This window comes from Chrysemys picta, chromosome 8 (genome assembly GCF_011386835.1).
Source record: "Chrysemys picta bellii isolate R12L10 chromosome 8, ASM1138683v2, whole genome shotgun sequence".
Taxonomy (NCBI): Eukaryota; Metazoa; Chordata; order Testudines; family Emydidae; genus Chrysemys; species Chrysemys picta.
Window position 1 is genome coordinate 84,445,969 of NC_088798.1, and position 27,549 is coordinate 84,473,517.

The window sequence follows — 27,549 nt, forward strand, 5'->3', positions numbered from 1 at the left end:
GTAAGTGTAAGTAAGTTTACTGCATGCTACTGTATATTAGCTAGGGACCAAGCATAGTAAAGTAAATCAATACAGTGATGGAAAAGGTTATGAATGACATTAATATTTATAAACAAAAATGTAGTTACAGGTCAGTTTGGTTTGATGTTCAGAAGAGATCTTTAATTTTCACTGAACCCTATTCTTTAAGAGCCTCACTGCATAACATTTTCATCTTTATATAAGTGACCTTGATAAAATGAGTAAATTGAGCGATAGTATCACTCTGTGGTCAAACAGAAGCAATATTTTCTCTTATTTCTTTCAAGCTTCTTTTATAGTGTCCAGGATTGCCCCCCACCATTGCCAAACTGAAATCTCTCAAATGCTAAACCTGCAAAGTGATATTAAATAACCAGCAAATTAATATATTAGGAAACCCCATTGTGCTAATGTTTTATTATATACAATTTAGGTCATCTCTAGCAGCTTTTTAAAAACAATCTTTGTATACAGAAAGAGTTCTACTAAACTCTTGACTTCACTAAATGATTTTTTCTGCAGCAAACCAAAATGTTTGCCTTAAAGTTTATTTAGTTATTTTTTTTTTTAATAAGTAGAACCACAATGGGTTTAAAGGAACATGGTAAACTTTGCTTCATCTAAAGACAAAAAATAAGAATTTCAATATATTTCTTTAAAAATCACAATAAAAAGGGGAGTTTGGGATTTAATTATAATTAGCAATACTCTTCAGAGCACTTTTGCAAAGAGTTGCTACACACATTTAGGCACTGCTTTTCAGTAGTGACACAACTAGTCATTTGCATGCAGAAGTACCACAGTGAAAATCTGGACCTTGCTAAACATTGCCTCAAGCATTGTGAGTTGAAACAACATTGCACATGATCATGAGACCTGAAAAGTAAAACTGAACAGATACTATAACTAGAAACACAAGTAAAACTCTGAGGGCAAGAAAGAAAAATGAAAAAGAAAAGTTTCAATGTCCAACAAGCTGAGCAAAATACAGAAAGGAAATAAAGAGCATAAATGCTACAATCAAGTTAATGTTTTAAAAATATTTCACTTTACTGTGGTTAACACAAAGATTTTCAAGTAGTTATTTCAAGTTATTCTTATTATTCGTACGTGATAGCGCATAGGAGCTCCAGTCATGGACCTGGATCCCATTGTGCTAGAGACTGTACAAACACACACAAAAATACCATTTCTGTCCCAAAAAGCTTACTCCCCACTCTGATATAATGGCATAAAATCAGTGTAACTCTGCTGAGGTCAGTGGAGTTACATGTAATAGAGTGGAAAATCAGGCCCAGGGTTTTATCTGGACAGTAAGTGTCCTTTAGTAATTATACACATTATTCTGCAGAAAAGATCCAGGATTTTTTTATATTTCATAAACCATTTTTATTGATCTTCCCACCAGATAAATTAATCAGCAGAAGACTGTCTTTTAACTAAAGCGTTTTCAATCAATGCCAGGAGGGCAATGGGCATCCCCAGAGAGGATATAGGGATACTAGAGAGCTATGTAAATAAATCTCTCATACTTTGTTTCCTGATCCCAACAAATATTACTGCCTAAGGATTTTAACCCCAGTGCTATCTGTAGTGTCAGCTGCAGTTATTAGCCTCCAGCCCTAAAGCATTTGGTAATATTAGTGCTGAACAATGTGTGCATTTTAGCAGTAGGTGAATGATCCTTGCTTATGTGACAACTGAGTTACTCTGCACATTAATGAGAACACATGATTCTAAAGGTACACCTCTCAGTGTAACTAGGATGAAAGCATAATATAATCTTTGGGAACACTTCATAAAAAAAAAAAAAAAAAAAACTTGAAGAGTGTGCACTCATGGGTGCATATGCATTACATTAACCGAAAATAGTTGTTCAAAACTTATCTCTGCTTAAAATTTTGTATACATTGAATTTGAATTACAGAACATTTTCTGTACAGTATGAAAGTGGAAGACTCAAGAGAGGACTAGACAGAGAATGTGAAGGAAGATTTAATTGGAATCCCCTACTCAGCATCCTTTCATTTTCTGAGATTATAAAGTATTTTTGTCTTAAGTATAAGGGTACAAGACAGACTCAAAACAGAGAAAGGGGATGGAAGGGAACTGAGGAAACGCATAAGAATTTGGGAATTGCCATTAGCAAGTGCTGTGCTGAGTACTCATTTTGCTCTACGGAATTAAATCTGATCCTTACTTACCAACTCAAAAGCTGGAGTTACAACTGCATGTATCTCAAGAAGGATCTGTTATTACCACTTCCTAAACAGGATAGTTTATCATATTGACACAAAGCCTGGCATAGGCCCACATAAAAGGGTTAGAGAATGTCTCAATCTGGACTCCATAACTGTACTGAGTGTTCTGATTTTCAACATTCTATAATTGCACACTGTGTGTGGATGTTTGCTGTTAACTACCAAAGGGTATGTAAGCTCTACTAAAAGTCAAATCCTCTAACTAGTAAAATTTAGTTTCAGAACAGTCCATCCAGTACATGAGCATTGTTCAGGATGCTCTTTGTTACTGAGATAGAAGTAATCATTTCATTTTTACTTCCACATTTTGTTATGCATGAGTCAAAAACATGGACATGCCATCAGAACCCATTGAATTAACTTTCCATTGAATAAGGCAGGCCTTTATTGGCCTTAGCAAATCAAGGATCGCCAACTTTCTATTCGCAAAAAAACAAACACCCTTGCCCCGCCCCCTTCCCTGAAGCCACGCTCCTGCACCACCCCTTCTCCGAGGCCATGCCTGCTCACTCCATTCCCCCTCCCTCCATCATCACTTGCTCTCCCCCGCCCTCGTTTACTCGCTTATTTTCACTAGGCTGGAGCAGGATTTTGGGGGCGGGCTCCAGGGTGGGGCTGGGGTTGCGGGAGGGGTCTTGGGCCAAGGGGTTCATAGTGCAGGAGGAAGCTCCGGACTGGGGTAGGGGATTGGGATGGGGAGGGGGGGCTCTGAGAGGGATTTTGGGCGTAAGATAGGGCTCAGGGCTGGGCAGTGAGTTGGGGTGTGGGAGGGGTGTAGGCTCCAGGAGGGGGCTCAGGGCTGGGGATTGGGGTGCAGGCTCCGCGAGGAAGTTTGGTTGGGGGAGGGGGCTCAGGGACAGAGTGTGAGAGGGGGTTTGGGGTGCAGGATCCGAGCAAAGCTCACCTTGGGTGGCTCCCCGGAAGCAGCGGAATGTCCCTCCGGCTTGTAGGCGGAGGTGCAGCCAAGTTCCAATGGGAGCTGTGGAGCAGGCACTCAGGGTGGGGGCAGTGTGCGGAGCTCCCATGGCCACCCGTATGCCTAGGAGCCAGAGCGACATGCCGCCACTTCTGGGAGCCTGCCTGCACCACAAATGGACTTGAAACAGCCTGGCCAGCAGTTCTGACCGGAGCCGCCAGGGTCCCTTTTCGAAAGCCCCAGATGCTTGGCAATCCTAAGCAAGTCTCTTACTTAAAACAAAAGGCAAAAACACGTTATTAAATCAAGGGTCCTGTTACTCCACATGGTACAATAAAAGTTTGTCTGATGAAAATCTGTCCTCTGATCTTTACACTGGCTTCCCAAAAGAACATTGTATCAAATATGAGACCTTAGTCCATACATTCAAAGCCTCAGATACCTAAAAGAGCATCTATGTCTGGGACAAACAGTATGATTAAAAGCTCCACTCTTTGGGCACAATGGTGCCGGGGTAAAGCTTGTTTGTGAAGGAGACAGAGCTTTCCTGGGGACCAGGCACATACTGTGGAAATCAACTCCTCAGAATCTAAGAACCATCATCAAACTTATTACCTTCCATTCTAAGTGAAAGGAGAACTTCTCTGATCCTGCCTTTGCTAATATACATGCATAGTGCATTAAAAAAAAATCCACACAATTTCCACTCCCAGAGAGACTAAGCAAGAAGGAAGGAATGAACCACACATGACAGAATCTAGCCACTCTTGGAAGGTGTTGAGATATCAATGGGATGGGTGTAAGGGCCTGAAAAAGATTAGAATAGAAGAGAAGTCATACTTAAATAATTCATTGAGGCAGCTCACAATACACAGAAGATCCTCTTGAGAAGTGCAAGCAGAGGCCTGTACACAAAGCCAAAATGTAGATCATCCAAATCTTAAAACCTGCAGACCCAATAACGATAACTGTGGGTAAACATTATTTTTATGCTTGGCAGGATTAGATTAAAATCATTAGTTGTTGGTGAACGTCTAGTTCACCTGACAATAAATTGATGAAGAAAAATATCCATCAGTAATAGTCGGCAAGCACAGCTTCCCCACCCTTTGCACCTTCCGGGATCTCATGTCACTGGCCTGGAGGCTATGCAGGGAAGCCTCTATAGCCTGGCTGTCATGGCCCTGCTCGCTCACTCACGAGGAGTGAGGGGGCCATCACCAGGAAGGAGCTGTTGATATCCTCCAAATCCAGGGGTTCTTCCTCCTCACAGGCCTAGCCATGGGTCTCCGCTCTGTCCCAACAGGATCACAGCCTTTCCTGCACCTTGCACCTGCAGGGGTGTGGTGTCATTGGCCCCACGGCAGTGTAAGAAATCCCCTGCAATATCTCTGTGAAACTGAACTTTTAATAAAATGTTTTTTTTTTAAATCAAGTATTAAAAATATTGATATTAACCTAATTTACAGAAAAAAAAATTCTGCCAAGCATCCTTATTTTCCAGGCCAAAGAGTAAAAGAAACTGCATTTCAATGTCCAGCAGGGCGAGCTAGGCTGCTAGAATAGATACCATGTCATGGTTTAATATTACCACAGACCATTAGGAAACACACAGAAGGAGGAATTGTCACAGAGACAGTCCTAGGCAGCATTATGAACACATAAGGGAAAGGTGCAAATATGAAGTTACACAGCCAGGCCCATAGGAGGCCATAAAGTAGATAGCGCTGTCAGGTAGCACAGCAGCACACAAGTGAACGCTGCACCAGCCCCGTAGTTAATGCTATTCATACCTACAAAGAGCAAAGGGCACAAAATGGAAGAAACACTCTTGTATCTGGGAAGGGGATATGCAGAGAAAAGTACAGCCACCTAGCAGCACCAGGAGACATTTTAACATAAGGTTATCGTGGCAAACCCAAGGACAAAGAAGCAACTTTCTACACATGCATGCACTATAGCTGACTGACCACGGCACAGAGGGCCTGCAGACCCTGCCACAGCTCACAAATCACAGTATAAAGGAAACAGGCAAGGAACAGCATGTAACGGCTCCCTGGTGTAACACAAAACGCCTCACACAAAGAGAGCACAAGAAATCACAAAGGCAAGTATTGACTGTTTCAAATCTTGCTCCAGACATTCCAGCAGGCCTCTATGAGCTAATGCTCACTCTTACATGTGAAGTTTTAAGCTACCTCTGGCAGCTTTACTTTAAACTCTCCTCCAGACTTCTCTGAACAGATGTTGTTAGGGGGACCCACCATAAGTACTGCTTCCTCTGGTCATGTCACTTAGTGATGTGGGAGTGGGTGCTGCTGATGGGTGAGACCGTCCTTACTTCACCACACACAGAGGCAGCATAACTGTACTGGCTAATTTTGTTTTCAGGTAAAGCTACTTATGCTTTATTCATTAATTTACATGATGCAACAGGTTAATCAGTGCCACTCTATATATTCAGCAGCCAGGGCTCTGGCTAGGAAACATTTGATGTTCATAGAGTAACAGACCATCAAACAGCTGATGATAAATCACTTCTTAAGAAAGAGCATATGTCTTCCATTGGGAAAAGAAGCAATAATAGCACATACCTTACCAATGTATCTATTGTCTTAAAGACAATTAGCAATATCAACAGAAGGGAATGCATGTGTGCAACCATCCGTGCATGACCATTCCATAACTGCAACCAGTTTTCCCATTGCATTTCATTACAAATGATCTATTAACATTAGAGACAGGATGACTGGCAATGTAAAGTTAAGACCTCTCCAGTTTGCTGCTTCCTGTGAATTGTAAATAGATTTCTCCACATTCACCACCTTCAGAACCCTTTGCAGCCAGTATGAGGGATTTACCAGGGATTATCAGCCTGGACCAACAGGGACTATGTACAGTAGAAAAGAGATTGAAGAGGCTCCTAGCTTTCCCTGAAATTGTTGTTGTTAAACAGCCAGGTCTATGGCTTTGGTTCACCTCTTAATCAGAGGGAGTTGAGCAAATTCATTGCAGGTTGGTGTAACTGCTTTCATGCCCCATTGTTGAGTTCCTTTCCACAGCGCCGGCTCCAGGTTTTTTGCTGCCCCATGCCCCCCCAAAAAAAGGCAGCGTGCCGCCGCCGAAGCAAAAAAGAAGAGTGCCACCCCTTGAAAAGAGCAGCCCCCAAAGGGCCGTAATGCCTCCCCTTGAGAAGGGCCGCCCCAAGCACATGCTTGGAACGCTAGTGCCTAGAGCCAGCCCTGCCTCTCCACTCCCAGTTCCCTTCTCTTGACTTGGAGATAAATGAGACAAGTCCAGTAAAGCTCTATATAGTGAAAGGGGAGAAGAATCTACTGTTGTCTACACTATTTTTCCCCAGGAAAGGAAGCCCATTCCCACTTCCCTCTTCTAAGGCTGAATGATTCAGAAGGGGGAGTGATTCAGAAGGGACTGTGGCTGCTGGAAGAAAGGAATGTGTAAGGTTGTATGTGGAGAGCAAATGAATAGTTGGAATGTTATAGCAGGGGGAGCTAGTAAGATTTATTGACAATTTTTTAAGTTTTGTTGTATGCATGAAGATGATTGGATAGACCTAGATTCAAAGCTTTAGTGAATGAGCCCCTCCTAGTCATCAGTCAGGAATATTCCATGCAGAGGCGTATTATCGCCTAGGCCAACAAGGCCTAGGCCTAGGGCGGCAAATTTGCTCTTCCCCCTCACCAACTCTGCCCCTTCCCCAAATCCCCGGCCTGCCTCCTGCCCCAGGCACGCCGCGCTTCCCTCCTTTCACCTCCCTCCCAGGCTTGCCGCGCTGGGAGGGAGGGAGAGAGAAGCGAGTTGCAGTGCACTCGGAGGAGGCGGAGCAGAGGTGAGCTAGGGCCTGCGGGTGCGGGGAGTAACGGGGGGCCAGGAACCGCTCCCTGGCCTGCCCCACCTCACCTCTGCTCCGTCGCCACCACCATCCACCGAGCACGCCGCAACTCCCCTTCTCCCCCGTCCCTCCCAGGCTTGCCGCACGAAAGCGCTGGGAGGGAGGGAGGAGAAGCGAGTAGCGGCGCGTTCGGGGGATAGCGGCGGTGAACTGGGGCCAGCGGGCACGGGGAGTAACTCTTGGGGGGGGGGCAGAGAACCACTCCCTGCCCCAGCTCACCCCTGTTCCACTGCCACCATCCCCCGAGCGCACCACAACTCCCCTTCTCTCCCCGGCTTGCCGCGGGGGAGCGGAGGTGAACTGGCTGGGCGGGGGGGGGGGAGTGGGTGGCAATTTTTTGATGGCCTAGGGGCGGCAAATTTGTTAATTCGCCCGATTCCATGGAAAGGACTTCTTTAATCTTGGCAAGAGATGAAAGGAAGAGAAATCTCTGACACAGTGTCTATTGTGAAATGAAAGGATTGGTGCCCCATGCCAGAACATGCAAAGTGCAGCAGTGGGGGAAATGAAACATGGTTCTCATGGAACCTTTGGCTCCCTTAGCAGCACAGATCTGATTTACAAATAGTAGCTGAGAAATTCTCTGCAGAGGTGATTACCATGCAAAACATTTAATGTTAAATCCACTATTCTAAGCTTGTTCTTTTCTTTACCTACAGGCAACACAGTGGATTAGAAAGCTTGGCAAGAATCTATTTCTTTTGAACTGCTTAGTTCACTTAGAACAGATAATTACTTTATATATCTGCATCCCTAACTCCCTGGGCAGTGTATTTTTAGCACTCTAGATGCAGGTTCAACAGTCAAAGATGACCTTAAAAATAAACTTGGTTTTACTCTAGGTCATCCAATAACTATTTATTTATAACCATCATAAAAAAATACCCTTAGCACTCATTTTAAATGGGTGATGCCCTGGCACCATTAAAGTTAGTTTAAAGCATTTTAGTTTTGATTACTTGACTCTATGGATCACTACAAGTTGCAATTATACAATATTCTTTCAATCCCATCCCAAAGAGAAAGAAGGGAATAACACATCATCTTAAAACATCCCCACTCCAGGGGAAATACTGTCTCAGGGTGCTGCTAAAAGCATACAGGGCTTTTCCCTTTCATATCATTCTTTGGATCAGGCTTGAGTGTCAGCAGTGACCTCCTTTTATGTTTTTTTGTGAATCAGCTTGATGGGCTTAATCCAATTCCCAGTAGAAAAGTGTCAACATCAGGGGGAAAATAGTTTCTGATTGATGCCTTTGTTGAAACAACAAAGTCTGCATGTCCTTAAGAGAGAACTACCTGCTCCCCCTGAGGTCTAGTTTACACTTTAAAGTTTAGCCAGCATAGTTGTTAGAAGTATGGGGGGACGGAGGGGGAAAATGCACACGTAACCAACAAAACTACACTAGCAAAAAGCCTTAGTGCAGTTATCTTTGTGAAAAAGATCTTTTGCTGATACAGCCTATTTTGTTCAGTGAACTGGTGTAAGCTATATATTGGCAAAATAACTCTTTTGCCAGTATAAGCTGCATCTCCAGCAAATCTTTTCTAGTGTAGACAAGGCCTACAGGTGATCTCTTTAAGGACTCAATTCTGTACCCTTTACTCACATTGAGTAGTGGAGCTACTCATGTAGAATTGGGCCTAAATCTGGACCAACGCACGAAAGCATTGCAAAGAATCTTGCACTGCTGCTACTTGTGCTGTACCTGTTGTGTGGATGCATAGAGAACGTCTCAATTTCCACTGCCACTACTCTGACATTCTGCATAAACTTCACATTTAGATTTTCAAAAATCCCCAACTCCTTTCACTCTGACTTCTTTGGGAACAGGAACTGTCATTTAATATGTCTGTGCACCGCACTTAGTACAATGGGGCCTAACCTAGGACTCTAGCCATCACCCTGACATAGGCCAGGGATTGTGGGTCTGTCTACACTGTTATTCAAAGGCATGATTGCTGCACATAGACATATCCAATTTAGCATTGATCTAGCTAGATCAAAAAAAGCTTGGACAACCAACTTGGAATTAATTGCTAAAATATATACCCAGGATTTTATACAGGTGGGGGTAACCAATGTTTCTGTCTGCGCTGCTGCAGCATTGCTGCTACTGTTACTCAAGCTATCTTTGGCCTAGCTCAGGGGTTGGTAACCTTTGGCACATGGCTCGCTAGGATAAGTACCCTGGCAGGCCGGGCCAGTTTGTTTACCTGCCGCGTCCGCAGGTTCAGCCAATCACAGCTCCCACTGGCCACGGTTCGCTGCTCCAGACCAATGGGAGTGGCAGGAAGCAGCACGGGCCAAGGGAAGTGCTGGCCGCTGCTTCCTGCTGCCCCCATTGGCCTGCGACAGCGAACCCCGGCCAGTGGGAGCCGCGATCGGCCGAACCTGCAGACGCGGCTGGTAAACAAACCGGCCCGGCCGCCAGGGTGCTTACCTTGGCGAGCCGCGTGCCAAAGGTTGCCAACCCCTGGTCTAGCTCCATCAAAGCTAGCAACAGGTGCTGCAATCACACCTCCTGACTTCAGCGTTGACACATCCGGGGGGGGGGGGGGGGGATTCCATTACGCAAGAGCAATCTTCAGCTGGCTGCAGATTTAATGGGTCCAGGATCCAGCCCTAAATGTGTGTGCTGACCTTATACTAAGTTTTTTAATGAGTTTTCATATCAACCCGCAGTCAGTGTTTTGCTCTCCAAAATTTGCAGCACAAACTTGCAGTATGTTTCCTTGCAGCCTACTTTTCACCAGTTTCTGAAGTAGACAAGAGCAAAATCTGGGCTTTGTTGTTTGCACAGATAAAGCGAGAAGGAGGAGTTTTCTCTCTTTACATTCAGCACAATGCTGGCACATGCACACTCACATGTTGAGCTATAATGTAACTATTATTCATAGTAATTGCATTGTTTTATCATGACTTAACAAGTTGCAGTTAGAAATATAAATAGCAGGTCATGACTCTTCTGTGTAGCCAATTTTGTACTGATGTTTCAGATATGAAAGTCTAAGCTGAGCTTCAGTGTAAAACCGAGTTCCTCTCCGATACCATCTGTGATCATATCTGCAGGTGTTAATTGCTCTTTTGATAATACCAAAACTAATCCTATTAAGGTTAACAGTGGGAATGTGGGCTACTGCAACTTATTACTAAGGTCCCAAAGTATAAAGAGATATCTTGTCCCCATTTGCTCTTCCAAATAAGATGGTTTAACATCAATGCAGCAGCCAATTCCCTAAAGACATTATTAACTCAGGCCTGCAGTGTTAAATAAGTCAGATACCAGATCAGGCAGGCAGCATTAGAATAGACAAATTAATTGGGAAAGGATGCATTGTACAATATCCAATGCAGCTTAACTACTTGTATATATATGTTTAGAAGAGCCAGGCTTCCAGGGTGACCAGATAGCAAGTGTAAAAAATCGGGACGGGGTAGGAAGGTAATAGGCTTCTGTATAAGAAAAAGCCTCAAATATTGGGACTGTCCCTATAAAACTGGGACATCTGGTCACCCTAAAGGCTTCTCTTCAAACCCTAATGAAGGAATTGCTTTCCTCTCAATGTAGCAGCGGAAAGCTAGGACAAATATTTATTGTTGGTGCCAATGTAGAGTTCAGTGTAAAGGTGGGTGAGCTAGCTGCAACACAATTTGCCTAATTCATTTTGCCACTTTTTCTGTTCTAGGCTGTTCACAGATAACTTGTGATTTTTACTAACATTTGTTATTTGCAATCAAACATTTCTGCCAACGTATTTCAGCCTGTGGGTTGTTTGTGACCTAGTTGCTTTCACTATATCTGCCATTATTTATTTATGTCATCTTATTAGTTATCCAAGGCACATGTTATTGTTTGTGCTGCCTGATTGGATAACTGAAAATATCAGAGAGAGTGAAGTTTCCCAACATACAAACACAGCAAATTTTTGCATTCATAAAAAAAACCTCACACAATACTCCAGGCACACAAACACGGTTTGTATCTGTCTATCATTGGTACTTAATCTGGCCTCCATTACTGCATTATCTGAGCCCCTCAGTCTTTAATGTATTTATCATCACAACACCCTGTGAGGTATAACGATTATACTCCCCATTTTACAGTTGGGAAACTGAGGGACAGAGCCTAAACAACTTGTCCAAAGTCTCACAAAAAGCATGGAGTTGGGAAATGAGGCTAGGGTTTCCACATCCCAAGAAGTGTCCTAACCATTGTATAATCCTGCCTCTCTCCTATCTGAATTCACCTCAATAGGGGCTAAGTGGAACTTAAGTGGGACCTAATGCACTGCTTTGGATCATTATCTAGCAGAACCCCATCATCAGCATGGCCACATGTCCCCTGGAATCAGAGCCGGCTCTGGCTTTTTTGCTGCCCCAGGCAAAAAAGCCTCCGGCTGCCGCCCCCCCTCCCCCCACCTCCTCCAGCACGGCAGGGGAGAGGGGGGAAGAGCGGCCAGAGCCCCGGGGGGAGGGCGGTGAGCTGCGGCCGGGGCTCTGCTCTCCCCGGCAGCCGGAGCCCTGGGCGGAGGGCTCCGCTCTCCCCGGCGGCCAGAGCGCTGGGGGGAGGACGGCAAGCCCCGGCCGGGGCTCTGCTCTCCCTGGCAGCCAGAGCGCCGGGGGGAGGGCGGAGTGCCCAGCCGGGGCTCCGCTCTCCCCGGCGGCCAGAGCTGGAGCGCCGCACCGCGCCGCCACCTTCCAGGTGCCGCCCCAAGCACAAGCTTGGTAGGCTGGTGCCTGGAGCCGGCCCTGCCTGGAATAGTGGGGAAAGCATGAAGAGACATATGAATCTTTATTGCATCTGGCATGTAAATATCTTGTGACACCGACTATAACTGTGCCATATGAACGCCCATTCTTCTTTATGTCATCTGAAAGTGCGAAGGGGGCAGCATTTTCTTCTGCAGATGTAAACAAACTTGTTTGTCTGAGCGATTGGCTGTACAAGAAGTAGGACTCAGTGGACTTTCTAGGCTCTGAAGTTTGACATTGTTTCATTTATGAATGCAGGGATTTTTTTGTTCCTAATTCTACATTTGTAAGTTCAAATTTCATGGTAAAGAGATTGCACTACAGTACTTGTATTAGTATTTTTCAATTCACCTATTTATTTTGTTTAATATTTCCAATCAAAATAAATATAAAGTGAGCACTGTACACTTTGTATTCTGTGTTGTAATTGGAAATCAAAATATTTGAAAATGTAGAAAACATCCAAAAATATTTAAATAAATGGTTTTCTATTATTAATAGCACGATTAATCATGATTAATTTTTAATAGCTTGACAGTCCTAATGAAAACATGTTTCTATCAAAAGTGGGGGGAAAATAAATATCAAAATGTAGTTGTGTTTGTCCCATCTGCCCTAAATATACTTGGACTCAGACTTGCAAGGTTATAGGCATCTGATTGCCTTCCTAACATGAGGGTGAGGATAACAGATGTCAAATAGGACTCTTGAGTGGCTCAAGAGCACTTGGCACTGGCACAGAATCTTTAGGAGGAAAGTCTAAAGCAGGAACTTTGAGGCTTATAAACAAACTAGATCACTGGATTTGTTACTCATGAAACTTTGGATCTGAATAGAGATTTCTCATGTCATCTCAATTCTATTAGCAACAGCTGATTTTTTTTGTTTTGGGCTTGGCAAGGGGTTACTCTGATGGGAGTGTAATGTTCATGTTACTTGCATTTGTATCTACATTTTGGACCCCAACATACGCTGTTACTAGCCTCCATGCACCAGCTAGCTGTCACTCATTTGGAGTGAGAGAAGAATTGTCTGGGATTAATTTTCAGGCAGTTGTTAACATATCTCACTCTTATGAGGAAGTGTTTTGCAATGAGCTTCAATGAGACATTTAAAATCTCACTTCTAATCTTTTGAAATCTCACTCATTTAAATTGTCACAGCTAGAAAGCCCTGTGCACATTCCCATTTGCAACCATGTTTGAACTAAATTCCAAGGAGGAAATACCATCACAATGCACCTACTCTATAATCTACTGGGAACTGAATAATAATAATAATGATGATACTTAGCACTGATATGACACTTTGCCTCTTCAAAGCACTGCACAACCATTAACTGAAGAATCATCTGACAATGGTTGTTGTCTACTGCCATCAGTTACATACTAAACATGCCTCTTCATTCAGGCCTGCTGGGGACGTTGTTACAAAGAGGACACTGCTTAGTGCATCCAGTGCTGAGTTCTTTACTTTAAAAAGTTGATCTGGTAAATTTCCCAGATGAAATTGCACATTCCTCACTGGAGGGAAAAATGGGAGGCATAGTGAGAAAGATTAGAGGTGACAGGAAATTCTGTGGCATGATGCCCAAATAAACTGGCTGCTGATAGTCATCCTGCAAGTACCAATCAGGTAGCTGTATTCCATCTGCATACATTGGCTTGGCAGGATTCGATTTAAATATTAGTGTCAGTAAACATCGATTTCAGGTAAACAGAAATCAATGGGAAAAAAATATCCATCGGTAAAAGTTGTCAAGTGCAGCCTCCCCCGTACCTAGCTCCCACAGAGATCCAGTGTCACTGTGAGGAGCCATTCAGCAACAGAGGAGTCTCCCCTGCAGCCAGGGGCGCATGCTCATTCACATGGCTCTGTCCTGCAGCCTTCCCCATACCTTGCACCTGCAGGCTGTGGTGTCACCAGCCGGCAGTGAGCTCTTTCCAGCTCATTGTCACAGCCCTGCTCGCTAACTCTCCAGCAGGGAGTGTGGGGGCTGTCCCAGGGCAAGAGTTGTTCAGCACCAGGGGGTGATCCTTCTTCTCCTACCAGCCCTGGCTGAAGGTCTCTGCTCCACCAGGCCAGAACCGCAGCCTCCCTCACACCTTGCACCCAGGTATCTCTGGCCCCTCAGCTGCACAGGCAGGCGCTCTGTCAGTGCTGCCCTACCCCAGTACTAACCTCCTTAATCTCCTGAAACTGGGAAATAAAATTAAAATAATTACATGGAAAACAATGGTTAAAAATAAAAAAGATATTTTTAAATCAAAATTACAAATAAAAATTGAATTCTGCAAAGTCTGTGTATACAGCTGTATTTGTATCAATAGCTACTGGTCTACTGGCAGCATATGATAGATTTTTAACTTCCAGCATGTGAGAGGATAGACTAGTTAGAGAGAAGATTCTCAATTCATACATAGACAGCAACTTTTTATTTGTTCTTAATATCTGGGAATTTTCTCCCCCCCCCCACCTTTTTATATGCATCTGTGACAGTGCTGAGTACCACTTTGGGGTTCCTTACTTCTGAAAGCCTCTGCTACTGGCCACTGTAAAAACAGAATACTGATCTAAGTGGGCCACTGAGCAGGTGTTCACACACTACTAACCCCGGACCATGTTTTATAAAATCATTCTTAGATGTCTGATCTCTGACCTGCACTTTTGGGTTAATCTACCTGGCAAACTAAATTATTTGGTTACAAATCGATATTGTGGAGCTCTTCACTGGCAGCAGGCATTTCATTTCCAGTCATACACTGTTTAAAATCCTCAGTCAGTAGCAGACTGGAATCTTGGAAAAGTAAAAGCAGGTTTACATCTCAAACATGAAATATTGGAAAATCAGTTCCCCCTTCACTTAGTTGCCAAGATCAGGGTTTAGGAATCTGTTCCCTCTGCCACAGACATCACAAATACCTAAAACTGAGTCTTGTCCTGGACTTTCCTGCTCTTCTACAGGTGTTTTTAATGTCATTTGACCCTGGAGTGTCAATCATGTAATCCTAAATTCCTATTCATTATCTGTCTATTTTTATCGTGACTCTTAGGGGCAGGGACTGTTTCTCACTAGGTGTTTGTACAGTGAGATCGAGCTCTAATTGTGAGCAATTTCAGATTTTAGGTGCTAAGATAATGCAAACAACAAGAATAACTAAATAATCACATATCACTGAATTTTTAGAGGACACTTATGCACTTGTGTGGTTTTTGACTTTGTTTCTAGTTTTTTGTATAATAGCACTTATTGCTGCTGCTAAGTAAGATTCACTATACCTGTGGTGTTATTTATTTGAAGTTCCACCTTTTCAGCCGTTTGCATTTCCCAGTGGTATTTTATTCATTTGTATTTGTGATTAAGCTATTGTTTAGACTATAAGCTCTTTGGGGGCAGGGACTATCTTTTTTGTTCTGTGTTTGTTCAGTGCCTACCACAATGGGGACCTTGTCAGTGACTGCAGTTCCTAAGTGCTATCTGAGTACAAATAAGATGCAACTGCAGGTCTTTAGAAAGCCATTCCACCCCCACAAATGTTGTTTGTTAAGTAGACAAGTAACTGAAAGATGACCCCACACAGTCACAGTAAAACTAAAAAGTGAATAAGCCCCATAGCGGTGTCTAGGGGATAATCCTTTTGCTGTGAGTGGTGTATTTCTGCTGCCTAAGGTTAAGGGCAAGTGTATTAGATTGGCTCCCTCCCAAGCAATCCCTCATAGCCAATGCTTGCTCTGTGGTACCCTGTCTCAGTTTTCTCCCTCTTCACCAGGCACCAAAGATCTACTTCATTCTCCTCTTGTATCAGGGGTCAATCAACATGCCCACATTTCCCAGCGCATGGGACACAGCATGGTTTCTCCACATCCTAACAGGTCTCCATTGAAGTATGCTTCAATAGAGATGTAGGCCAATTGAAGTAGGCCACGCCCAGTCTCCTTGAAGTAGGCTTATTTGACCAAACATAAGCACCCAAAACAAAAACCAGTTCCTCAGTTCGCCCTCATGGCCTTCCCTCCCAGGAGTATCTGGTAATCCTGCTTCTTGCAGCTTCCCAGTTCCAGACAGCTTCCCTTGTCAGAGCCAGTTCTTTCAGCCTGCTCTGTTTCTCTTCTGGAACACCAGTTCCAGGGCTAGCTCCCTGAGCACCTGACCCCTTGGTCCAGAGACTCACCACCAGAGTCAGCTTCACATCTTTCCTTAGGCTCAGTCTACCCCAATCACTCCTCCTCTTCCTGCCCGATGACAGCCCTTTATAGCCCAAGGGTAGCCCTGCCCCCTTGAATTGGCTCAATTGAGTCCACCTGCTCTGACACCAGAAAAGTGGGCTCATATACTCACAGGGACCAGCTGAGTTCCAGGAAGCCCCAGAAAACAAACAAACAAATACACACACACACAGAGGGATTGGACATAGGTGAACTGCAGGAAATACCAGGGTCCTGAGCACTATGCGGAACATCTTCCTCCATGTAGCAGGATTGTACAAAGGGCCACAGAAACTAATGCAGCTATTGGGCTGGAGTGGTTTCTATAAAGTGGTTCTGCCACAGCTCTTCTACCTAACCCCCCCAGCCTTGTGGGTGTGGTGCTGGGCAAAGGATTTGCCCCCTTGTGCATACATTTAATGTGCTTAATGACAATTTTACAGAATGCTGACTATTATGAACTTTCTCTCTCACTATAAGGGCACAAAGGTAATATGTAAACTAGTGTAGCAATTGACATAGTATAGTTATGATCAATTCTATTTACAGGGTTATGCTTATTGTGGGCACTTTATGGGGCATGATAGGATATGTTTAAGTAAAATAAAATGACTTTAGTGTAAGGTACTGTAAGTAGACAGCAAGTTGCAGCTGAGACAGGCTTCATACAGTTCTTGCTGGTCTGACCAAGACAACACCCCTTTTCCCATCCCCTGGTGGAATGTCTCTCTATAGAGCACAAGTCTCCCATTTTAATATCAGCTGAAGCTGCAAGCAGGAACTGTGGTTAAAACAGATTAAAACAGGAAGGAGAGCTCTCACAACAACTGCCAGGAAGTAAGAAGAGCCATTGAGGAGGGTGGCTCCCTCAAGCCAGGGAGAGAAGGTGGAGCTCCACTCCCCTTTTAGCAGGAAGAAAGGGAGCTGTGGTGTTCTCCACTCACCCTTACTTTAATCCCTGTGCAGAGTGTGCATAGACAGACCTTGGTAACTGTTTAAATCTGCAGCAAGGTTCAGTCACTAGTTGCCAGATGCAGTACTGTGTTAGCTCACAATAACTATAAGTTGTCCCATGTAGTCCCAATGACCATGTAGCAGTTTCAGGTCATTAACAGAGATGGTCATCTATGCATCCTTTGCGCCATTATATATTGCAAGTGAAGCTCTTTCCTATTCTCCGCATCACTGTTTCTATAATCAGCCTTCAGACGGCTAGCGGCTTTCCTACTGTGCATAAAATTAAGCAGTAGTTTTGCTGCCTCACAGAAGTAAGGTTATCAGCACTGGAAGTACATTTATTCATTTTATTTTTGAGAGGGGGGAGGGAGTGAGCTTCACATTTCTCTCTCGCTCTCTCTCTCTTTGCTACAATTAATTTACTGAGCATTAAACAGAAATTAGCACTATGTGAAGCCAGTGCTGTAACAGGAATAGGAGAAGCAGAAGGTGTGATTGACTTTTCAATAGGTGAGATTTAAAAACAAACAATTTATTATAGATTAATGCAATCAAAATAAACTTTGAAAGCTGATCTCTCACTTTTTTTCTCCCCCTTCCAATCTTTCAGCCTGTAATTGCTTTCTGCTGCTTTTGGTAACTCCTTTGGGGCTGCAGGACCACAAAGTAAGCCAGGATTCACATTTCTATTGGGTCATAAACGCCTGACTATATGACAATTAACCCCAGTGGCCAACTTGCTTAGGAACAGTCACAAAACACGTTTATAATTCATGACCAGCTCTGTCTGAATGCATTTCAAACATGGTTTATGCCCTGTGGCAGTTTTACAACTGCTCATAGGAAAGCCTGCTTCCCCCATAAATACTTAGGATCTTACAGAAGACAATTTTTCTCAAGGTATTTGCCCTATTAGTAAAGTTATAAATGGTAGGGATTGTTGGGGTACCATTGAAAACAACTAAATATCAACACCCTAAAATGGAAGCACTCCTCAAAATGCATTCATAGGAACATTTCTAATGAAGTATATTTATAATGATTCACAAACAAAACTGGACTTTGAATGAAAAACCCATGTTTAAAGACGATAAGAAATGTTGACATTAAAGAAGCAGTGTGTTTTCCATAACTCCCTCACACCTTTCTAATATATTAAGGGTAGCACAGAATAACACATACTGACTTATAACATTGAAATATAAAATGAAGAATCATTAAAAATGAGATTAAGAGCTTTGATCACTATATTTTAATGGTTTTAATTATGGATAGTGAATGAGTACAGATGAGGTAACACTTAGGCCAAGCCCTTGCTGGCAGAAGAGTGGTTTTCCCAATTATTTTAGATAGAACTGGTAATCTTTAAATGATGCTGCTGACAGAACAAAGGTAACATTGTGTTGAAAGATGCAGATGGGAGATACACAAACGTGTAATGATAAGTAACCCTCCTCCCCTTTCCCTGGGAAGACCTAGGGCAGGGTGACATAAAATGACATGACCCAGAAATTGCAAAACCAGCAGGAAAAACACAGAAATTGGGTAATGGAAACTTGCACATGCTTAATATATGGGTTACCTAAAATCAAAAGGGTTGATGTGCTAAAAAGCTGATTTGATAAAGATTAAATAATCTGTAATGTAGAAATGTACAAAACAGCTAAGTGAACATGGGCCCAAACTGGAGAAACACCAGAATAGAAACTGAAGAACAGGACTGAAGAACCAGTCTAAGGGATCAGAGAAGGTGACAACTATCATGGAAGGTGGAAGAACTTCCCTGTGCCCCAGAATGTGGTAATTTGGGCCCATTTACCAATTTTGTCCAGGCTGTTATTATTTGCCTGGCATAAATGTATGCCCAGACCCTGTAAATGACAATAATTCGGTCTGAAATTGTATAAATAAAGGCAAAATTTGATTAAGCCTAAACTGGGTGGATGTGTGACTCAGTTTTCCAACTTTTACTCCTCAACAGGATGCAGCTACCGTATCAAACAAAATAAATACATGTTGTTTGCTTAGTTTATCAATGAATATTTTTGCTCTTAAGGACACTCCTTTAAAATTGCCAGGACACAAAGAATGACCTTGTCAATTGTTCTGTACAGAAGGACTGAACGTTCAGGATTGCAGACAGGATTTGCCCTTTACTCCCCTATGCAAATACACTGATACTCATGAAACAAATGAACTAAGTCATATTTATATAGTTATTACCAGTATATTCACAGGTTCATATATATCATGTTTATCTTATCAGGCATGCACACATTTTATCTTTTTCACATATACTCCAAACCTTTCTAATCAGTATGACACAGTTCCCAGGTTTATCAAATAAATGTCCTCCTTTGCACCTGAAATGAATTCATCACTCAGAGAGCAGATCACTCTGCTTAAACCTGTAAGATAGTGTGTAATCCATTGTGTTTTGAAGCAACAGCCAGCATAGTATCCATTTTACAGAGAAGTACAGAATATGGGATAACACCTTTATGGAAAGGTATGAGACTTCTGCTTCAACTCCACCTGCTGATGATCTTAAGGCAAATCTAATGCTGATACCCAGTACAGGAGATTCAGGAGTGTGGCATGGTGGCAAAGCCATTTAGTGCAGTTTGTCAAATCTTCTGGTCATTTTTCTGTCTGCCTCTGCCCACAACAACTAGTTTCTTTTATGACCCTAAAGTAAATCACAGGATTAAAAACAAAAAGAAAACCCAAAAGTACTTTGGAATTAAACAACCAACAGTACAGAGGGATTTTTTCCCCTTCTATCAGCATCAAAGCATCACACAAGCATCCCTGTAGAGATCTCAATTAGTCAACATGATAAGAGCAATTACAAAGGGTGTATTGCTGAAACCCACAAAGTATTGTTACTGTGACTACCTGAAAACAGCTTAAGAATTGAGCCAGAGCTGGTTATACAGTACAGTACTGCTTATCCTTGCAATGCTGTAGCACACACAGTGGTGACATGTGGTAGTTGCACAGTTATTAGGAAATAACAGTAATTCAGGTTTCATTGAATCGCCATGTAGTTGCTACATTATTCCTTTTAAACATGTTATTTCGCTATGATAATTATGCAATAAATTCTTTTGACAAGTATATAACATAATTTAGTAAAGTGGCGCTCCCGTGGCCCTGAAGATGCGTATTACATTCTTGCCCAGATAAACAATGTGAAAACTTATATGGGCAGTAGGCATGTATAGATACTGAAACTTGATTAGCTGAGAAAACTTAAATCACAATAGATTGAAGTAATACATTGAAAAAATGTTTGTTCAGACATATTACACATGGTGACAGGGACAATGTCCTGAAAATCTCCCTGTGTACTAATACCACACTACTGTACAGAATGTCCTTCAGCCCAGCATTTTTCCATCTAGTCCCACTGTGCATCCAAGACTGATTAATATTTTTACAGCCACACTCTGCACAAGTTAGGGGTTAATGGTTAATATGTGTTGTCCAACAGCAATAAATTGATTCCTAATAAACTGAGATCAAATAATTTCTCTATGCCAAACTTTATAGCCAAAGGATCTTGCAGTAACGGGGTGTTTTCTTACGGCCTTTCATGTGATCCTGACACATTTTGTGCTGTCTATGAAATTGGCATTAATGCAAAAATGTCTTGTAGGACTTGTGAAAATTGTATGTATAGATGGGAAATTAACATTGCATTTAGTGACTTCTGTCCTGATAATCAAAGTTATATCACACATTTTATTTCAACCCAGGTGAACGTTTAGTGTATGGATCATTACTAAATTTATGTTTGCAGCATTTATCTGTTTCCCTCCATTGGCACGCTGTTGAAGGAGATGTCCCTGTCTTGCTGATAATACTTGGCCACTAGGTGGAAACCTTTAAAAAAGCTAAGAAAGCCTTTCTGATTTTACTCTAGAAATCTAGGATTTGAGGGGGAAAAAACAAAAATATTTTAAGTTGTTATGAAATAAACTGAAATATATCGAGTGAACTTTTTTGGATTACATGTAAGTGACATTTATGAGGACTTAAATTCATCATATGATTTTAGTAGCCACATTACTTGTATTGGGGAGATTGATTCACTAGCAGCTAAACTAGTCAATTAGGGATTTGTTGTCAGGGTCAGCTCCAACCCAGAGGAGTAAGCCAGAGAGTGAGTCTTTCAATGCCTTGAGCAGCTTCCCACCTAAGAGAGGCCACACAACTAATCCTTTCTAATTTCTGAAGGTCTTTCACTGGATTTATTGCTCTCTTCATATATGGTTAATCAGCTAGGGCAGGGGTGGGCAAACTACAGGGCTTTGGATCTGGCCTGCGGGATTGCCCCCCATGGCACTGCAGGTCCCGTGCCGCTTTGCAGAAGCGGCCGGCACCACGTCCCTGTGGCCCCCAGGTGGGGGGGGGGGGGCGCAGAGGGCTCCGTGCATTGCCCGTGCCTCCAGGCACCGCCCCCGCAGCTCCCATTGGCCGGGAATGGGAAACTGCAGCCAATGGGAGCTTCGGGGGAGGTACCTGGAGGCGCAGCAAGGGCAGAGCAGGCGGAGCCTTCCCCCCCCCCGCCCCCCCCGGGGCCGCAGCCTTCCTGGAGTGGCGCAGGGCTGGGGACAAGGCAGGCAGGGAGGCAGACAGGGAGCCTGACCTGGCCGTGGTGCTGCAGGGAGTCATTTAGATAGTAATAGGGATACTTACTTCTTTATTTTGATTTATATTTAATGTATAGGTATTTATGACAAAGCACAAACTAAACAGATGTAACGAAAAAAGCCAGCACCTTACGTGGTTTGTGGCATATCCGGCTCTTAGGCTCAGGGGCGGTCAGGTGTCTCTGTGCGCTACCCCTGCCTGCAGGCACCACCCCGCTGCTCTCATTGGCCACAGGGGAGTTAGGAAGAAATCTGGGGACAACCAACCCGAGTCTGACTATAGCACTGCCAGAGCCTATGTCAGTGTGTTGCGGCCAGGATTCCCAGTGACTCAGCAGCAGGCCTTCTGCTGCTGCTAGGGCCCTGGGCTGGGACGCAGTGGAGTGAGTGGGCCTGTGTCCCCCCTACCACACAACTTGTGGGTGGCAGTCTCCCCCTCTCCCAGGCCCCTCTGAGCCGAGCGCCTGGTCTGGTTGTTTACCTGCATTTGCTCAGCTCTGCCTGAGGGTCTGAGCCATTGACTTTCTGCTGCTCCGCGCTGACCTAGGGCCTGGGCCTGCTAATTATAACTGTTTGCTCTATTGCACACCAACCATGGGCTGGGTGTGATAACTGTATGTGTGCCTCTACTGCTGCCATGGTGAGAGACTTCCGTGGCTAGGCTAATTCTCTGTCAACAACTGGAAGGAAGTAGTGAGGCGGTGTGGTCCCCCGCCACCCCGGAGAGGGACGAGCCCTGGCCAAACCCCTCTAGAGGAACCCTATTCATTAGGAAGTGGAATAAGGCTATCCACTCTTCACAGACATCACAAACCAGCTGCCAGGTGTCACTGATGTTTATGGTTGACTGATAAAACTCTTGAAAATAGAGATCACACTCCTTTTCTCTCAGCAAAGCATTCTGAAAACATTCACACAGAAAGCAGCACTTGTCACCATATACAAACATTTTTTGAAACCACAGAGCCTGATTTTCAAAACATGTGGAAAATACAAAGTTCTACATTTGTGCATGAAAACTGAGTATCTTCCTGTTCGAGGGCATGTATTGTGGGAGTGGCAATTTTGAAAGTCAGGCCAAAAGATTTTTTTTTTTTAATCTCCATTTTTGAGCTTCTGCTAGCACTTTTATTCATGTGAAAAACTCACAATTTTAATGAAAAATAGTTACTTTTACCCCAGGTACATTTTGCGAAACAATCAATGCAAAACCAAAAGATTGTTTTTCACAAAGCTGGCTACATCATCCCTTTACCCCACTGGTTTCAAATAGCACCTTTGATGGAAATGGACAGAAAAATCATGGGTCTGATCAAACGTCTGCTGAGGTCAGTAGGAGTCCATTGGTTACAGTGGTCCCTGAATCAGACTCCAGGTCTTCAGAGCTCATTCCAGGCTCAGCAAGTTCACATCTAGAAGTATGGTTTTGCTTATTTTGTTCACTGTAGTATGATTGTCACCTGCCATTGAGATTTCTCAGTAGAGAGTAAGAACAGAGTGCTTTGCTCATGTGTCACACAAATGTGTAACTCAAAGCGATAAAAAGAATTTATTCAACGTGAAGAGTGAAATTCAGCCTTGGTGTTAGCCCATTTACCCCAGTGATGATTTTGGCCCATTGCTTTGTACCTGTGCAAATATTTTGTTGATGTTTAGTACAATGAGATATGTCTACAAGCAGCCCTCGGGCAGGAACTTGCTAACAAGCTGTCAAGCTTAACTGGGATATCCTGTAGAAATAGCTTAACAAAAATACACATACATACAAAGCCAGTCAATTCATGGGAGAGGCAATGAAATATCAGTATGACACAGCAGCACATATTTTCTTAGTAAAACAGCATGATCCCTAAGCTGCTGTTAACTGTTCTCCGTAAGAAGGAAGTCAATTCAAATTGCTTAAACCTCTCATCTTCAAATCTAAACCTATTTTCTTAGAACTGTTATGGCATTGAGTTTTTAACTGTCCCAAGCTACATTTCAGGCCTTCAATGCAGTGTTTCCTTTAAAATTCTTTCCATGCAACACCTCACGTTTCTCATAGTGCTTTAAAACGTGCAAATTTCCATCTCCCCTCTATAAGGATGCAAGTTGATTCATTTTATAGGATGTATAAAGCTTTTGAGAAAGGAATGCAGTATATTGTTGTCTTTGATGGGTCTAGTTAAGATCTAAATTCATTATATGTTTACATGAAAAGCAAGAACCTTGGGTGGCTGAGAACAAAGAGGATTCGCTCTTTCTTATTCCAGGTTGGAGGAATGCATTGTTTTTCTACAAAAAGGAGGCAAGATTGTGTCCTGTGAAAAGGATGGATTTCTCCAGTCGAGCTAGTAGACAAATAGTATTTTTTCCCCTCATAGAAAATTGACTTCTCAGAAAAAAAACAAAACAAAACAAAAAAAAACAACCAACCAACCCTGAAATGTTTTGATCAAACTACATCTTGCATGATGCACCAGTGTTTCCACATGCTGAGGGGAGGCTGTGGAACATGGGAGGCCATGGTATATCATTGGAGAAGCCATTCAGCTTGGGAGCCAGGCCCACACAACAGCGGGGGGAAACCTGGAAGAAGATATTTTTGCACAAAAGTTTATTTAGTCAACCCCCCAATTTTCTGTTAAAAAATAGTTTCAGTGGAAATTTTTCCAGCTAGCTCCATTCTCCTGATCTGTATGCTTAAAATATTAATATAGGAAGATCCCAAGGAGGAGGAATTATCTGACCAACCAGTGGGTGGGATTACTGGAACACCACAAATGTGTCCCCCATTTCTGCACTCTCTTATTTTTAATTCCTCCATCTTTACAGTCCCTGATTTTTTTTCTAGTTTGATTCTTAGTGCTGAATTCCGTATCAGTGATGGGAGAATTTCATATACAGATTATTTTAAGTTAAGTACCAAATGTGCCAAGCAACTAAAGCAAATAATATACATACATTCCTTTGGTTCACAAAACTGGACCGCAAGTTTTGGTAGAAGAGACAGTATTTTGGCACTCCTAGCTCTGCTCCTACCTAGAAGTCACAAAAAAGCAAACAACTATTTCAGAATCATAAAATGAGATTCTATTTCAAATCAATTCCAAATTATTTGGAAGGACTGACATCTAAGCTGGGCTACACCATGATCTTGCAGTATCAAAGGGCAGGCTGGGTGAGTCCAAAGCTGATCTTCATGTATAACAGTACCCAACTGAATATCCTATAATATACCTCTCTATAATAAGCCAGAAAATGCTGCAACTGCAAATGTAAAATGTTGCAAAGCAGAACGGTCAGGAATGTTGTATGGGAGGGTTATAATGTGAGGTGGTTGGAAGCATTTTAATCTGAAACACTAAAATGGCCTAGTCTGTGCAAACTTTTTGTAGGTCTATACAAAAATATGCCCCGTTCATACTGCTTTGTTATTGGGAGTCTTGTCCTCATTACATATTAGATATACTATCATATTAAATTACTTATGACATTTTGTAATCATCTCTCAGGTTATACAGCCTTATCACAAGCATTAATGCACTTTATATAGCAGAATCCCCATTGGGAATGTCACTTGTGTAAATTCAGATAAGGAAATAACTAGGGAACTGAGTGAAAAACTGGTCAAAGTTTTGTGAGGAACTAAGTGTCACACAAATTTAATTATGTGATTTGAGCTGATTTCATACATCTCACACTTAGCTTTTCTGGCAGAACACAAAATGCTTATTTTTTAACTTGAAAATGAAAAAAACAGCCCACACATTTTCAGTTTTTCCTGTCAAGTTTTCCATTCAATGTTATCTTCTTTGAGACCCAAACAATTGAACTTGAATGAAAACAAAACACAAACCTAGTCTCAGATATAGGGCTAGCTACTGGCTGAAAAATGACTATCCAGAGCATGTCACATGGTCAACAACGTTAAAGACCCAATTTATCTAGGTTCATAAAGAATGGATGTGAAATCCTTCTAAAGAACATGATCCTAAAAATGACGTTCAGAGGAATTGAGGGAGGTAGGTGATCTATGTATCAGTTATTTATACTACTGAGCTGAATAATCATCTTGTTGTTTGAGAGCCTCTCTCCTTGATTATTTACAAAGAATCATTTGGCAGAGAGGAAGGCAAACTTACATGTGTGACTAGGAATTCTGATTCTGCCATTGACTAGCTAGTAAGATTTTTTGAGGGGGGTGGGGAGGCATGGAGAAGGGAAGGTGACCTGATGAAGGAACAGATGGAAGTCATCATCACTCTTTTATTCATGGGGGCATAAGGACAGCATATTTTGCCACCTTCTATGCAGCAAACATGCAAGCACTATAAAAAAAACCCACCAGACCCATTTCAAATGCATTAGTGGAACAGACTACATTTCAGCAGTGTGGTCAGTGAGACAAGAACCCATAAATCAGTTTGTGGCTACAATATGGGAACTTGTGGTTACAAGCTCATTCAGGGCATTCTGAAATGAGATGGTAAGGAGCCAACTCATTATAATGACAAACAGCACCCGGCTGCAGGAACGCCTGCTTATGGAATTTGACACCTGCCTCCTGCAAAAACCTATAGTTATCAGTCTGCAGATGGAAGCAGCTGCACAGGGAGTGCAATGATTGGCAGAGATGGAAAGACATACCAGTGCAGAGATTACAAGTCTATGCCCCACCTAGCCATTATTAACAATGAAGCTTAGCCTGCCATCACCTAGAACCCATTAATCTAGGGAGTATAAATCAGTGTATCTGCTGGTAACCATTTTGTTAAGTGATGCCAGTCAGAAATAGTAGCAGCTTTAATGGAAACACCCTACCCTTCCCATTATCTCAGCAATCAATTATCAAAATCATGGCGCCCCTAGTTAAATTTTAATAGCTATTTAGACAGTGTAGGATTATCCTTACTGGATGACATGTGTGAAACAGGATGTGCCAAAGAGACAGTGTGAAAACAGCAAAATGGAGGCAGCATCCTTAGGACTAGCTACAAACAGGAAGTCAAAATGTAGATGGCTGAAGTTAGAGCCTAAGAGAGTCACAGACAAGAGAAGTAGCCACAAAGGACTGAGAGCGAAGGGACTAGGATCTGCTCTAAAGCAAGGCTTGAAAGAGCAGACCCCACTGTGAAGGCAGTTATCAGGGGATACAGGAACACTCTGCAGACAAATGGGAGCAGCTAAAGAATCGTACAGAAATAGTCCTCCTGGACTTTACAGGGCAAATAGTCAATGGCATTGATAGAAGAGCAGGAACTGGAAAGGCTGATCAACCTTGAGAAATTAGACAAGCAGAACACGTGGGCTACAAATATGACGTGCCAAAAGGAAAGTGACAGGACAAGGCCCCCACTGTAACCATCAAGTAATGCTCAGAATCTTATTTTAATTTTTTTCTTAGGACAAAGTGTGGCCAGTAACCATAGACATTTTGATTTCTCCAGCACTTCTTCTCCCAACAAAAATCACACATGGCTACTTCGATATGGTATAAAAAATATGACAAAATATTCCAGGATCAAAGAGGATTCTATATGATCAAAGGGGAACTTGAAGGAGCCTTAGGGGACAAGGATGGTGTCCTAAGGGCTTAATTAGAAATGTCCGTGTACTTTGTATAATTAGGACACTACACAGAGTGCTTGCACCTTTATTTTTTAATTTATGCCAATTACAGTGATGAGTCTATAAGGCAATACCAGGGTACAAAAAATATAGGAATGACAGAGTAAGTCTGGTGGGGAACTGGCACTATGTGTTTAAAAAAAACAGCAGAGAGTCAAATAAGTTGAAAATCTTAAATGAATCAAATTCTACATAGAATCTCTATTCTTGAAGAATAAAAGTATAACAGTAGGAAGATACTACTGATCACC